The sequence below is a fragment of the Pinus tabuliformis genome, chromosome 4_1 (genome assembly GCF_031772625.1).
Source record: "Pinus tabuliformis cultivar Carrire ecotype Pingquan chromosome 4_1, CPIR1, whole genome shotgun sequence".
NCBI classification, from domain to species: domain Eukaryota; kingdom Viridiplantae; phylum Streptophyta; class Pinopsida; order Pinales; family Pinaceae; genus Pinus; species Pinus tabuliformis.
The window spans coordinates 404,280,225-404,297,190 of NC_142303.1; positions in this window are offsets into that span (position 1 = coordinate 404,280,225).

Sequence of the window (16,966 nt, forward strand, 5' to 3'; positions counted from 1 at the left end):
CTTGGGAATCCATCTCCATGGATTACATGTTGGGACTTCCTTCCACTAAGAATGGAAACCACTGTATTTTTGCGGGCATCGATAGATTCTCGAAGATGGCCATTATGGCTGCATGCAAGAAGAATATCACAACAAAGGTCACTACTAAACTCTTCTTTCAATGAGTGTGGGTACACTTTTGCATCCCATAGTCTATCATCTCAGATCAGGACAACAAATTCCTCAGTACATTTTGGTCCAGTCTCTGGTCGATGTTGGACACCGAGCTCACTAAGTCCACAACTTTCCATCCCGATGATCGTACACATTCTGTGCATGTACAACTCAAAGCATCCTCGCACATGGGATGAGAGCCTTCCCTATGTCTAGTACAACTATAACAAGGCTCTCCATAACTCAACTGGCCACAACCCTTTTCAGGTGAGCTCGGGATTCCAGCCACTATGTCCCATTGATGTGGCCATGCCATTTGTAGCTACTCAGGCAGATTCGACTCATGTCTAGTCTGAAACCAATAAGGCAAACAGTTTCATTGAGCACATCCAACATATCCACCAACAAGTCCATGGCATTCTAGAGAAATCAAATGCCAAGTACAAGTAGAGATGTGATCAACATCGGGTGCCACACAAGTTTCAGGTGGGTGACAAAGGCTGGTTGCATTTGCAAAAGGAATGCCTTACCGGAGCCTATCAGATTCTCGAACCACTCCAATATGTTCCTTACACCATTACCAAGGCTATGGGAGACAATGTGTTTGCACTCAGCATTCGCCCATTCCTTGGCCTGCACCAAGTGTTCAATGTGGATCGTCTTTGACGATACTTCCCACCATTGCTAGACACATTAGACATTGCAAAACAAATCACACCTACAAAGTTAAATCTAGATTGCATGGAACAAGATGCAACTGATCGGGTCATGGACACACAGATCAAGCACACTCGCAAGTAGAAGATCCAACTATATCGAGTTGTCAAAGCAGACCAACTCCTTCACCAGGGCAAGTGGCTCACCAGGGACCAAGTTTAGCAGAAGTTTCCCCATCTCATGGAGGAACTCAACGCAATGGGTAACATCTCTTCCTAAGGGGGGAGAAATGATCTAGGTAGATATTGGCGACCACTTGCCAATTCCACTTGGACCCCCACCATTGTTTCTTTCAGTTTTTCAGTTTCCTTAATTGTAGCACAATTTACTATTTTTAGCAGTTTTTTCGGGTCCTAAACTTCCAAAGCCATTTTGAGGCCCTAAACAACTTTTTCTTTGGAAATCTACCGCCAACGATTTTATATTTATAATTGTTTTTTTCGTTGTATTCCTCAGAGAGATCTTTGCAACGAGGTATCATGCATGTCAAACAAAGATAATCTGACCAAGTCATGACCCCGCGAGGTTGGCTATCCAACTAACCCCAATGGGGCCCATAAACTCTTGGTGTTACATCTCCTCGGGTTAAGGGTTTGGTTGTTTAGGGTTTTCTCTTATTGTTCAATAATAAAGAAGTCCCTTGAGCCTCATTGTAATGCAGTACAGAGGCATGTAGCCGCCACATCTCTTCTCAAAGATAAGCTACCATCGTGCGAGCTAGTCTTATTTCCATTCTATTTGTAAGCATATTTCAGTATTTGATATTAATGAAATGAAGTGTTATTTCTACTACATATTTGTATTTTTGGTTATATATGTAATTTGTTGTGTTCATGTTTAAATCTGGATCAAATTTGTGCTAGTGTTTGTAGATGATATCTTAGATTACTTCAAAACTAGAGAAGAGCATGAAGAGCATTTGAAAGTAGTATTACAATTGTTGAGGGAGCACAAGCTATATTATAAAATCAATAAATGTGAATTATTTAAGTTACAAGTTCAATAATTGGGGCATGAATCTCAAACGAAGGTGTTGTTGTGGATACTAGGAAGATTAAGGCCATCATGGAGTGGCATACTCCCCAAAATATTATGGAGGTGAGATATTTCATGGGGTTGGTTGGATACTACTGGTGGTTCATTCAAAGTTTTTCAAAAATTGGGCATCCAATCATAACGTTGTAGAGGAAATGAGTCAAGTTCCAATGGAAATTAGAGTGCACAACTAGTTTTGAATGACTCAAACATGTTGTTACAAATGCACATATCTTGAGAATAGTTGATCCAAATAGTATTTTGTGGTTTGCACAAATGCTTGCAAGGAAGGGATCAATGGAGTACTAATATAAGAAAGACATGTGATTGATTATGAATCAAGAAAATCAAATTATCATGAGAGGAATTATGTCACTCATGACTTGACGCTTGCATGAATAGTGCATGCAGTAAATATTTGGAGATAATACATGCCTAGAAAGAAGTTTGTGTTAACGTCAGAACATGGAGGGTAGAGGTACATGTTTGACTAGATCAAGTAAAATGCAATACAAGATATATGGCTAGCCTTGATCACAAATTTTTACATTAAAATAAAGCATATTAAGGGCAAAGAGAACAAGGTATTATATGCTCTTAGCAAAAGTCTGCAAGTGGCTGACTTGACAACCATGAGCACTTGCGAATTTAATATCAACAAAAAAATCAAGGAAGCATTGGTACAAGATGAGGACCTTCAACATGTGCAAGCATGCTTGCAGCAAGAGCTAGATGGATCATTGAGAAAAAAATTATATGCTCATTGATGATGCTATGTTGAAATTTAAGAATAGATGGTATGTGCCTTGTATGGGTGAGTTCAAGAAGCTCATATTGGATGAGTTTCATAAACAAACTTATTTAGGTTCTCTTGGTAACCAGAGGATGATAACATCTATGAAGAATATGAACTGTTGGCTGGGTATGAAAAAGGAAGCTGCAAGGGAAAAGTTTAGGGGTAAAATTTGGCAAATGGGCTATTTTTTGGAATTTTTTTGAAAAGATATTCGCCTATTTTTTACATATATATGATTAAATGGATGATATTAGCTAAAACTTTACTGATTTTAATAGTAAATTAGATATTTTTTATTTTATACTCTCTTACATTCTATACATATGTATTTTGAAAACATAATAGTCACCTACAATATTACATATAGGAAAATATTTAAATCCTTAAAAAACACCATGGTTCAAGTTGCTGATTACATTGTCAAGTGCCTAGAATATCAATAATTTAAAGTGGAATGTATACTCCCAATAAGATTTGTACATCCAATTTTCATTCCTAAATGGGAGTGGGAACTCATATCTATGGACTTCATCATGGGATTTCTAAGAGCACCCAAGCATCGTGACGTCATTATGGAGATGGTGAATAAGTTGAATAAGGAAGCTCACTTTATAGCTATCAAGTCCACTCACAAGGCAAGTGGCATAGCTCATATTTTCATGAAGGAAATATTCATATTGCATGCAATACACAAGAAGAAAATTTTGGATTGTGACGCCAAGTTCACATCAAATTTTTGGAGGGCATTGTTTGCTAGTCTTGGAACCCAAATTCAATAGGATGTGTCATCCTTAAATTCATGGATGAAAGAGTGAATATAATTTTGGAAGAGATGTTGAGGATGTATATTATGCATCAACCGAAGAGGTGGGAAGAGTACCTGTCACTAGTTTTATTTTACTACAATAATAGGTACTAATAATCACTAATTATGATCCCTTTCAAGGCCTTGTATGGTAGAAAATGCAACACTCATATTAGCTATGATGACTTGGTGAATAGGGTAGTCCTTGGGTTAGACATGTTAAAAGAGATGGAGCAACAACTGCTCCATATTAGGAATAAATTGAAGGAAACCAAAGGTAGGAAAATAGTTACGTAGATCAAAAAAGGATTCAGAAGGATTTTCAAGTAGTAGAGCATGCGTATCTTCGCATCATACCAATAAAGAGTTCACTAGATGTGGGATCTTGTGCCAAGTTGGCACCCATATTTTTTTTATTATTTCATATTTTAGAAAGAGTGGGGCCAATGACTTATAGATTGGCCTTACCACCTACAGTGAAAGTACATGATGTTTTTGATATTTCGTTACTTAATAAGTATGTACATGACAATAATCATTTTGTTGATTGGTCTACGGTACAAGTGGAACTTGAGGGAGAATTCCAACTAGAACTATTGTGCATCCTGGATCAAAGGTAGATTGTGCTCAATAATTGATAAATAGAGAAGGTTAAGGTAAAATGGAAGCACTTTGAGCCAAAAAAAGCCATCTGGGAAATGGATGATCAAATGAGGGTATCTCATGCATTTTTGTTTACTGTCTAAAGAAATATAAAAGCTATAAATATAAATCTCAGTGGTTATTTTGTGTTATGTGTATAGAACATTAAGGATGGCGTTCCTTTAAGGGGGTGGGGTTTGTGACAACACTTTTTCCATAACACCCAACTTATGTAAAACTCAGTTATGTGAATTGTAGATGTATCTATATATATTTGAAAATAAATTGATGACTAACCTAAAGGGAGGGACATACAGATCCAAAGTTGTGAGAGGGAAAGCTTGTAGTGGGTTGTTGCATGGTTGATAAGTGACTATTGTGTGTTGGTTGATTTCCCTTTAGTGCTCCATGAAAAAGCCCATTCCAACACCCTTTACTTGCAAAAAATATCCACCTAATTATAGACTAGCCTTCATTGAAATGCAATGAAGTCAGAGTGGGTAGCCTGAGTAGAGGATGACACCATATCGTCCCCTCTCCTCATGGAAAATAGGGTGACAATTAAATTTAGTATCCTAGTGGATATGGAGAAGAGGGTGGTCAAGGTATGCAGAGAGAATGGAGAGTGCCAAGAACCATGAAGCGAGGAAGATCTAAGTAAAGACACAGGAGAGGAGCATTGTTTGAAGATACTGGTGTAGAAGCCGGAAGGAGTTAAGATGACATAAATTGAACTAGTGTTAGGTGGACTGAGAATGCATTCCCTCTAACAATGTTGAGGTCATAGGATGGTGTATCTAAGCCAAATCGATTCATGAGGAGCTTGGTGGAGAACTGGATCACTATGTTGCTTTCCTTGGTGCTTTGAAACCACCTGTTGTTGGTTTCTTAGCTATACAATCACTGATATAGGGAATTCGTGTCATTGTGGTGCTTGCCTTAGGGCTATGAAACCAACAGGATTGTGAAATATAGACCCCTAAAGTGCTTTCCATGAGAAGTGGTTGTTAAACCACCAATAATAGTGATTCCATATCCTAAAATTAAAGTAGGACTCATTTGAGTCTTGGGTAAATCCTTATTTTTTAACCATAGAGAAAGTGAGATGATGTGGTGCTTTCGTTATGGTATGAAACCACCCGAAAAATGGACTCCTTCTCCTGGTTGCATGAATTAAGCCTTGGGTGCAAATGTACCTAGATACACATTCCCTTGGAATTTGGATCTATCTCGAGGGTGGTTGGCTACAAGAAGGAATTGCAGTGCAACTACCTTACAGTTGGGTGGAGATTTGAAGTCCCTCCTTCTATTTCCAGCCATCTTCAAATACATAGATAGGTGTAACTTACTTATATATATTGTTTTATGGATTGTGTTGATTGTTGTCATATGGGAATGATACAATATTTTATGTGTTTATAAATACGAATGATTGCTTGAGCTTTAAAGCTCGTTGATGTGGTGATGATGGAATAATGTACTATAAATCCATGGTTTGTTGCATGTGCTCCTTACTGTTAAGGCTATGAAGAATGTGTAGTTATGCAATATGGTTGTATTGATGGATTTGATAACACTTAAATGAATGCATAATCGAGAGGTTTCTTTTGTGGTTACTTTTTTTGAATTAGAGGGTGAGACCTTAGGCCTTGGGCTGCAACTCGATATGGACTTGCATTAATATTGTAGGGTGTTGAGCTTGGGCAGGGATGTCATCCCCTTGCTTATAAAACCTACCTTAGAATGCTAGGTAGTGCATGGTATGTTGCTAACACCGATGAGTGATGCAGTAAAAAAGTATACAAATGCTGGAAGACTGATAACAAGTGTGCACTAGTAGAAGCATGCCCAATGGAACCTTGATGTATGTACAAGCTTGGGTCACTGACCACCAACCATAGTATTTAAGTTCAAGAGAAGAGCAAGGATGATATACTTGGTCAGTTGCGGTTGAGAAGTGGGTGAGAGACCTAGTGGTGGGATCCGGGATAACCCTGAGGGAAACACCTACCCTACTGCTCATCACTCATCACTTTTTGCCGAGGTCCTGACACGATGCATCCTATATGAGCACATCGACGAGAGTTAAACTACCATATTAAAATTCCAGGGTGGAACAATGATGATATCTTATTTCTCACCTCCCATCACTACTTGCATCCCATTGACATTGGATGTCGCAATGGTAAGATTATGGTGGTGTAATTTGGGCCTGACTACAGGACCCACTAAGTTGACTTGTCAGGACTGTGTGGGTTCAACATGGCCAATTTAATGACATCTTCCCCTAATGACAAGGTCACAACTTAAATTAGGTGTAACTTCTTATCTAGGGTTCGAATCAAAGTCAAAGTTGGTACCACTAGAAATATTTCAATGAGTTGAACACAATCGTGGTTTTAGAATTTAATTTTGTAGGCTTGCAAATACTAGTTTTTTCTAACCCCGTCTTCATACAAAACCTTGGAGTTCAAGTTAAATGATAAGTAAAACTTCCTGCAACCCATGATAGCACAAGAGGATGGGAGGGACTCGTTACAATTATGATATGTTTTGCCTCTTCATTTCCCATCTTACATAATGATGAGTAAGGTAATAAATCTATGCTTGTCCTAACCATTGGTTTTTTGTCTGATAAATATAAGCTAGGAAAGTAGTTCCACCTCCTACTACACCCATATTTGTTTTCTCTATGTTAGTTTCCCAACCTAACTATATTTTGGTACACATGGTTTTGAAGATCATCCTGATGGCTAAAATCCTATTTAAGCCCCTTGCTAGTTATCCTCACTTTGAATTACCTATAACGAAAATTCAACACCTTATTCTTATTTGAAACCTATAACATTCCATTCCTTATTTTCTCTATTTTAAATCCAGTTTAAGCTTCCATTGTTAACTTTTATTTGAAAAAAAAAAAAAAAAACATCTTTTTTCTTAAAAAATATTATAGTTACTCTTTTCTTGGGTCAAAGACTAGCTCCGAGAGTTAGAGTAGCATAGAAATGTGCATCTTATACACTATGCTTGACATTTACCCCTTTTATGAAAATCATTTTACAATATAGCATATACTAAGACTATATATATATATTAAATTCAAAATTTATTTAAACTAAATCTAAACTTTTTATTTTAAAAATAAATATAAAATATATAAAATTAAAAAACACATATTCTTCACTACTAAATCTATATATACTCACTTATATTATTTTCATATATTCATAATAATTTTTATTAATCCTCTATATTGTTTTCCACGTATTGAGCGAATAATCCTCCCCTACCCCATTTTCCCCGTGATTCTCCACTTTCCTCTTTTTCCATTGGTGATTTTGCGATACTCATAGGATCATGCATTATCCCTTCAGTGTCGGTGTGCTTTAAGTAAAGAATGGAATTTTTTGACTCTTATCTTTACTTGTTTGGGAAGGAAATCTTTTACGCTTATCTTTTACTTAATTAAATGAAACATGTTATTCACTCGATTATATTAATCATGTTTCTAAAAAGTGTGTGCTGATCAAAATGCGGTCTAGATCATGATGACCAATATTTTCGTAATCAGATGGACAAAGGAGGAGATCATTAAGATTTAGGAGGTAATTGAACCCAAAAAAGTGGGTACCAATTGTACCCATAAACAAGTTATTTGTTACTTTTATGTATATGTGTACGTAATGACTTGTGTACTACATGTATCAGACAATGTACAGATAATGTACAATGAGATGTTTCTAAGATATTTTTAAATTTTTATTAGGAAGAGGTATAAGTTTTCATTTGTTAACCTATTTCCATAATCAAAATACTTTTTAGGTCTTACGCTGTGAGCTTATCTTTTTTTCATATATATATAAAGTTATTTAGAAATGGTATGTAATTAACATTTTAAAATAAGTTTATATTATTATAATAAAAAGATTATATATATATTTTTAATTAAGATAGAGTTTATTATCCATAGGAATATGTTTTACTTATTATGATAATATTTGATAAGGACAAATTTTATTTTTTCAGCTACATTTTAGGTTTTGCTAAGTTATGATAAGTTATTGATATATTTAACTAGAGGCTAGTTGGACATACTTATCTTGATATAGAGGTAAATTGAAGATTTACTACAATACGTTACAAATTCTTTATGGGTTAAAAAAAACACATTTAACTTTTATATTCTATATAATGGTTGGATGATGAAATGTGTAATGGAAATAAGTTAAGCTGAGGGATTCCATCATCCAACACATATGAAGCTAAGTCAACCCCATTGATTTTGTTCCATGCCCATTAGATGTAAAAAAACTATAATCGACATAAGGATCCCTATCTTATTGCTTGATTTTATGTTGATGGCATATTTTTTCATCAAATACGTATGGAGAAAAGTCAACTATCAACATTGTTCCATACCTAAAAAGTACAATATAAAATATCAAGATTGTTTCATATCTAAAAATGCCATATAAAATATCAACATCGTTCCATACGTAAAAAGTATGATATAAAATGCTACTAAAATCCATGTAACATTTGCTATTAAATTATTTTGTAATGAAAAAATTTGGTATTAAATGTTAGTTATAAATGTGATATTTGTTGTTATGTGTTTCCCAAACAATTTTCCTTATTTCAAGCCGGTCAAAAACATTTCGGTCCTTTGTCTTCCTTTTAAAATTCTTAAAGAAATCTAAACCTGAGATGCATTGTTCCTCTAATTTATAATTATTGTGATAAACCCAAAAATGTATTTCTAACATCATTTTTGAGTGTCTTGTTTTATTTTTATTTTAATTATTATTTAAAATATTTTAATTTAATTATTATTTATTTATTTGAATTAATGAAATTATTAAATAAAAATAAATAAAATATATGAAATTTATGAAATTATTTAATAAATTAATAAAATTATTTAAATTTTATAAAATTTATACTAACAATAATTATAAACTTATATTTATAATTTAAACAATTTGTTTTTTAATTTACGATTTTCAATATAATATATAAAAATATTATTTAATATAATTGAACTGAAACATTAATATTTAAAATACTTGAAAACATAGATGTATAAAATAATATGAATCACTCCGAACCACAAAATAGTGAAAATAAACTGGTAGATTAAAAGTAGTACCATTAATGAGGTTATATTAGTGTCCGACGTTTCTTTTTAATTCCATAATAATTTTATGCTATCAACTTTTTTTTAATAAGTCAAAATCATAACTTCTTTAATCATTAACAATAAGTGAAGTGGAGTATAACTCAAAAATATTAGATATTTCCAATATATTTTTAAATTTTGATAATTTTAAAATATTATTTAATATAGAGAAAATACTAATAATAAGATGATACATATAAATATATTTTTTGATCCACGGTTTAGCTATTCTATTTTTTCAATGAAAATAAAATTATTATTATAATAAATAAACACATAATAATTTAATATAATAAATAAACATATAATAAAAGAACTATAGATATAAAGGTATAGATATAAAGGTATTTCTTCCAGGTTTTTTTTTTTTTTTTTTTAATTTCTCTTGTATCCTCTTCCTTCCTACAAATAAATGCATAACAATAATGTTACGGTGGAGGAAAAAGGAACAATTCAAAAAAAATTATTTCATGAAACCTATTTTTCTTTTAAATAAATATATGAGACATGTGACAGAAAACCTAAATATTTAATAAGAGAAGGGAAAATCTGAGAAGGGAAAATCTGTGTAATAAATCATATTGTATTGTGTGAATATTGACCCAATGAATGCAATGAAAGTTTAATATATTATGGGCAATTCAAGTTTTCTATCATAATGATGTACAAGTCACATATCTTTATTTAAAAGAAAAGTAGGTTTCATGTAACAAAGTCAAACATTTTCAATTTTAGTGAACTAAGGTAATATTATTGGGTTTAATATGTGGGTTTAAATAGTCATTGTACAAAAATTTTCAAACATATTCAACCTCATTAATAGTTTAACATAGTCAATCATATTAATAGTCAAACATATTGAACCGAATTATTCAAATATAGTCAAATAAAGTCAATCTCTATAATCAATGATTAAATAGTTAACCATGCTCAAACTTGGTCAATTCTTTGTTTACCATATTTCACAATACTCAACCTTAACAATATTTAACAATATTATGTCATTGGAATGGAATGTTACATTACATTGCAATATATTCAACGTTGCATTGCAACATTACAAAATTGAGTTTTAATATAAGGACTTTTAATACTGGGTTTATAACATTAGGATTTAATGTTGGGTTTAATAAGAGAAGAAAAAATGTATGTAATAAATCATATTGTATTGTGTGATCATCATCATAATGAACACAATCAAAGTTTAATATATGATGGGCACTTCATGTTTTCCATCAAAATCATGTACATGTCTCATATCTTTATTTAAAATCAAAGTAGGTTTCGTGTAGTAAATTCAAACATTTTCAACTTTAGTGAACTAAGGTCACACTATTAGGTTTAATATTAGGGCTGAAATACAACAAGGAGTAATAATGTCGACCTCTATAGTCAATGATTAAAGACTTAACCATGCTCAAACTTGGTCAACTCTTTGTTTACCATATTTAACAATACTCAACCTTAACAATACTTAACAATATTGCGGTGTTGGAATGGTATAGAAATTATCTAATGTTGTATTGTGATAAACATTGTCGCAATGCGACAATCAATTTGACAATTATCGTTGCAATGTTACATTACAATGCAATTTATTCATCGTCGAATTGTAAGATTTCCAAATTAGGGTTTATAATATTAATCTTCAGGTTCATAATCCAAGGGTTTATAATAATTATCCTAATATTTAATATTAATCATAGGGTTTATAATATTAATCATAGAGTTTAATATTAATCTTAGAATTTCTAATACTAATCTTATGGTTTATAATATTAATCTTGTGGTTTATATTCCTAGAGTTTAATATATTAAACTCAGGGTCTATTATATTCTGTTTTATAATGTTAGGGTTTTATATTAGGGTTTAATAGTGTGACATTACAAATATAGGGTTAAATATATTTATCAATCTATCCAACATTGCCTTGTGAAAAACATTGTCGCAATGTGAAAATCATTGTTGGAATGTTACATTACAATATAATTTATTCAATATTGCATTGTGACATTAGAAAATAAGAGTTTAATATATTACTATTTGATTTGTAATATTAATCCTCGGGTTTAAATTATTAATCTTAAGTCTTATAATATTAATCTTAGGGTTTATATTCCTACGATTTAGTCTATTAAACTCAGGGTTTACAATTTGAGTGTTTGTAATATTAATATTAGGGTTTATTATATTGGGTTTTATAATGTTAAGGTTTTATATTAGGGTTTAAAATTCCGACATTACAAAACTAAGATTTAATATTTGAGTTTAATATACTTAGAAATCTATCCAATGTCACATTTTGATAAACATTGTTAGAATGTGACAATCAATTTGATAATTATTGTCACAATTTTAAATTACAATGCAATTTAAGAAACGTTGCATTGTGATATTACAAAATTAGGTTTTAATGTATTAATATTAGGGTTTATAATATTTAAATATTATGAATTTTAATATTAATCGTAGGGTTCATAATCGTAGGGTTATAATACTAATCCTAAGGTTTAATATTAATTCTAGGATTTATAATATTAATCTTAAGGTTTAATATTAATCCTAGGGTTTATAATATTAATCCTTGGGTTTATAATATTAATCGTAGGGTTTATATTGTTAGGATTTAGTATATTAACCTCATGGTTTATAATCTTACTATTTATAATACTAATCTTATGGTTTATTATATTGAGTTTTATATTAGGGTTTAATATTATGAGATTACAAAATTAGGCATTAATACATTAATATTAGGGTTTATGCTAAGGGTTTATAATATTAATCATACAACTTATTCCATTGAGATTTATAATATTAAGCTTAATATCAATTTGGTTTTTATTTTAATGCTAATATTAATATTAAGATTAATATAAATATTAATTTTTTTTTAATATTATTACATTGGGTTTATAAGATTATTTGTAAGGTTTATAATACTATAGTTTAATCTTAGGGTTTATAATCCCAGGGTTTATGCTTCTAGTGCTTAATATATTAAACTTACAATTTATAATCTTAGTGTTTATTATGTTAATCTTAGGGTTTATTATATCAATTTTTATAATGTTAGTGTTTTATATTAGGGTTTAATATTGTGACATTAATCCCTTAGATTTACTAATCCCTTGAGTTTATAATATTAATAAGCAGCTGGGTTTATTAATTCATTGGGTTTATAATATTAGTCCCTTGCTTTTAATATTATTCACTTGGATTTACAATATTAATCTTAGATTTGATATATTAATATTACAGTTTATAATATTAATCCTAAGGTTTGTTATATCAGGTTTTATATTAGGCTTTAATATTGTAACGTTGCAAATCTTGATTTAATATATTAATCGTATTGTTTATAATATTCATCCTAAGGTTCATAATCCTACTATTTATAATACTCAATCCTACGGTTTATATTATTTATCTTAGAGTTTATACTCCTAGGGCATAGTGTACTAAACTTATGTTTACAATCTTAGTGTTTGTAATATTAATCTTAAGGTTTATTATATTGGGTTTTATAATGTTAAGATTTTATATGATGGTTTAGTATTATGAAATTACAAAATTCAGATTTAATACATTAATTTTAGGGTTTATAATAATATTCTTACAGTTTATAATATTAATCATCAATATTAATTGTAACATTTATAATATTAATCTTACGATTTATAATATTAATCTTAGGGTTTATTATATTGAGTTTCTATAATGTTTGGGTTTTATATTAGGGTTTAATATTGTGACAATACAAATTATGGTTTAATATATTTAGAAATCTATCCAACGTCGCATTGGGACAAGCATTGTCACAATGTGACAATCAATTTGACAATAATTGTTGCGATGCTACATTACAATGCAATTTATTCAATGTCGTAGTATGCCATCACAAAATTAGGGTTCAATATATTAATCTTTGGTTTATGATATTACTCCTAGGGTTCATAATCTCAGGGTTTATAATATTGATCCTAGAGTTTAATATTAATCCTAGGGTTTCAAATATTAATCTTAGGCTTTATAATATTAATCTTAGGGTTTATATTCCTAGGGTTTAGTATATTAAACTTGGGTTTTACAATCTTAGTGTTTGTAATATTAATCTAAGGGTTTATTTTATTGTGTTTTAAAATGTTAGGATATACTAGGTTTAATATTGTGACATTATAAAATTAGGGTTTAATATACTTAGAAGTCTACCTGATGTCACATTTTTAAAATCATTGTTAAAATGTGACAATCAATTTAACAATCATTGTCACAATCTTAAATTACAATGCAATTTATTCAACGTTGCATTGTGAAATTACAAAATTAGGTTTTAATACATTAAATTTAGGGTTTTTCATATTAATTTTATAGTTTATAATATTAATCCCAATGTTCGTAATCATGGGCATTATACTATTAACCATAGGGTTTATATTTCTAAGGTTTAGTATATTAAACTTATGGCTTATAATCTTACGATTTATAGCATTAATCTTATAGTTTATTATATTGGGTTTTATAATATGGTTTAGTATTGTGTCATTACAAAATTATGCTTTAAAATATTAATCTTAGGGTATATAATAAGGGTTTCTAATATTAATTTTAGGGTTTATAATATTAATCCTAGGGATTAAAATATTAATCTTAAGGTTTATAGTATTAATCCTTTCATTTAATACTAGTTGTATGGTTTAATATTAACCCTAGGGTTTATAATATTAATCTTATGGTTTATAATCTTAGTGTTTACAATATTAGTATTAGGGTTTATATTTGGTTTTATAATGTTAGTGTTTTATATTAGGATTTAATATTGTGACATTAATCCCTTGGGTTTAATATTATTCACTTAGATTCATAATATTGATCTTAGAATTTATAATATTAATTTTAGGGTTTATAATTTGTTGGGCTTTTAATATTAATCCTAGGGTTTAATATTAATGTCTTATTTTTATAATCCCTTGGGATTATAATATTAATCTTGGGGTTTATATTTTTAGGGTTTAATATTAATCCTAGGGTTTATAATATTAATCCTTTGAGTTTATCCTCCCTTGGGTTTATAATATCAATAATTCCTCGGGTTTACTAATCCTTTGGATTTATAATACTAATAATATCTTTGGTTTTATAATCCCTTAAGTTTATGATATTAATAAACCATTGAGTTTATAATATTTATAATCTTTTTTGTTGATTAATATCAAGGGTTTAAATATTAATTTGTTGGGTTTATATTATTCTTTTTATAATATCAATAATTCCTTGATTTTAAAAAAATTATTGATAACATCAATAATATTACCATTTTATTATAATATAATAGTAAATATTATAAATTAGTATTATCATTATTATAATTTTCATCCTCATAATGATATTATATAATATAATACTTATTATTATTATTATTATTATTATTATTTATATCAATATTAATATTATATGTATATCATTGATGTTTATAGGTTTTATCAACTATATTATGAAATATGGTAGTGTATGTGATTGATGTATATATCAATCACCATTTATTAATGTAATTGTGTTAATTAAATAAACAATTTATTATCATCTAAAATCATCATATAAATTTTGTAAAATTATAATAAATCAATGTGTAAACTAGGACAAACACAACTAACTTAACATAAATAAAATATAATAAAAAAATAAGAAATAATGGCCATAAAAAACGAAATTGTTCAAGGCAACTTCATCCACTTTTATTCCTTAAAATGGGTATCACTTGTGCGCGCAACTTTTGTGCTTTTGTTGGCACCTAATATTTATTTTTCCTAATCTGACACCTGCTCTTTCATTGTTTGATCCAGAAAAGAGGAAAAGGAAGGGAAAAAGCGGACCAAGTTGACCTTTGTATGTGCACCAAGATTGGAGATCTACATTTGTAGCAGTGCAACCTATAATATTTCACTTGGTCCACCCACCCTGTATGGAGTGGACATTGAAATCCAATGGTGTAGCGGGGCCATCTTTGTTTGTCCTTACATAGAGTAGTGGTCAATTGATTTTGAATGGTTTGCAACCTCTGGCCATACCGTTGGGACAATCTTAAACGAATGCCAATTAACGGCAAAAGGCGGCATGAGCGGTCCAAGATGTCCAGAATCTGCCCTTCATAAATAAGGAATAGAATTCCGCATTATTTTGAATAGACGGTTGAAAATACAAAATTGAATTGTAATATATAAAATTTCCAAAATAAGGCAATATCCAGAAATCTGTTCACACTCTTAAAGTTATTAAAATAGCACAATTTCATCCTAAAAATCATCACTTAAGGCGGCTTACTTATCTCCCCGATCCACATTTATTCATTTTTCATAAATGGATATTTATTCATTTTTCACTTAGGCGACTTACCTATCTCATCGAGCGACTTACCTGTGTATTCCATGGAGATTTATTCCTCCTCAACCAATTGAGGAAGATGTGTTCGAAAATTCAATTCTCCAGGGGTTTATTATCTTACTTAAAGACACTTTTTATAATATAGAGAGGTCTTTTTATAAGATACGTTTTAGCTGGTTGAATATAAAATCGAATCAATATCTAAATATATAAAACGTAGGTCATTCTCCTCGAGCGACTTACCTGTGTCTTCCATGGAGATTTATTCCTCCTCAACCAATTGAGGAAGATATATTCGAAACTTCAACTTCTCCTCTATTGGGCCAGGGATTTATGATCTTACTTAAAGATAATATAGAGAGGTCTGTAGTCTTTTTTAGCTTTTTTAGCTGGTTGAATATAAATTCAAATCAATATCTAAATATATAAAATGTGGGTCATTTTAATAATTCTATCATGAGCAAAACTAACTTTTTTCCATATTTCATACACATTAAGAATTTGTAATGGACAGAAGAATATTGGTCTTATATTCTCAAGAATTTGTAATCGACAAACGAATATTTGTCTTATACTCTATGGAATACAGTTAATGGTTGACTTTGCTCTATATTAAAGGAGGAAACGATTAACCATTAATATAACTTTTACATTATAAGTGTGGTATTTGTATGTTATTGCATATTTTTTTGTATTTAATGGGTATGAAACAAAGTTGACAATTGAAGCCTTTTCTCTATACCCATTAGATGATAGAATATGCAATTAATATAAGATGAGGCTATAAAACTTGCATCATTATGTTGATTACAAATTTCTTACTTCTCATGGATATTGAACAAAGTCAATGGTTGACTTTTTTCCATATTCGTTGGATGGTGGAATCTGAAATTCACATAAGAATAATTGTATTGTTTACATAACGGTTGACTTAGCTCGGTTGGATGGTGGAATCTGAAATTCACATAAGAATATTTGTATGGTCTATATAATGGTTGGTTGATTTAGTTTCATGTGTGTTTGGATGATGGAATTTATAGTCTATATAATTTTTTCGTGGATTATAGATTCCATCATCTAATATATATGGAGCAATGTTAACCATTTTATAGAAATGTTTAATTTTTATTTTTTTAACTGTGGCAAATTAGTAACACATTGGAGTGATTTGGGTCTACCATCAAATTTTTTGGTTTTCACTATAACACCAAAAATATATCCAACTATGGACAATCCAAATTAACCACTTATTACTAA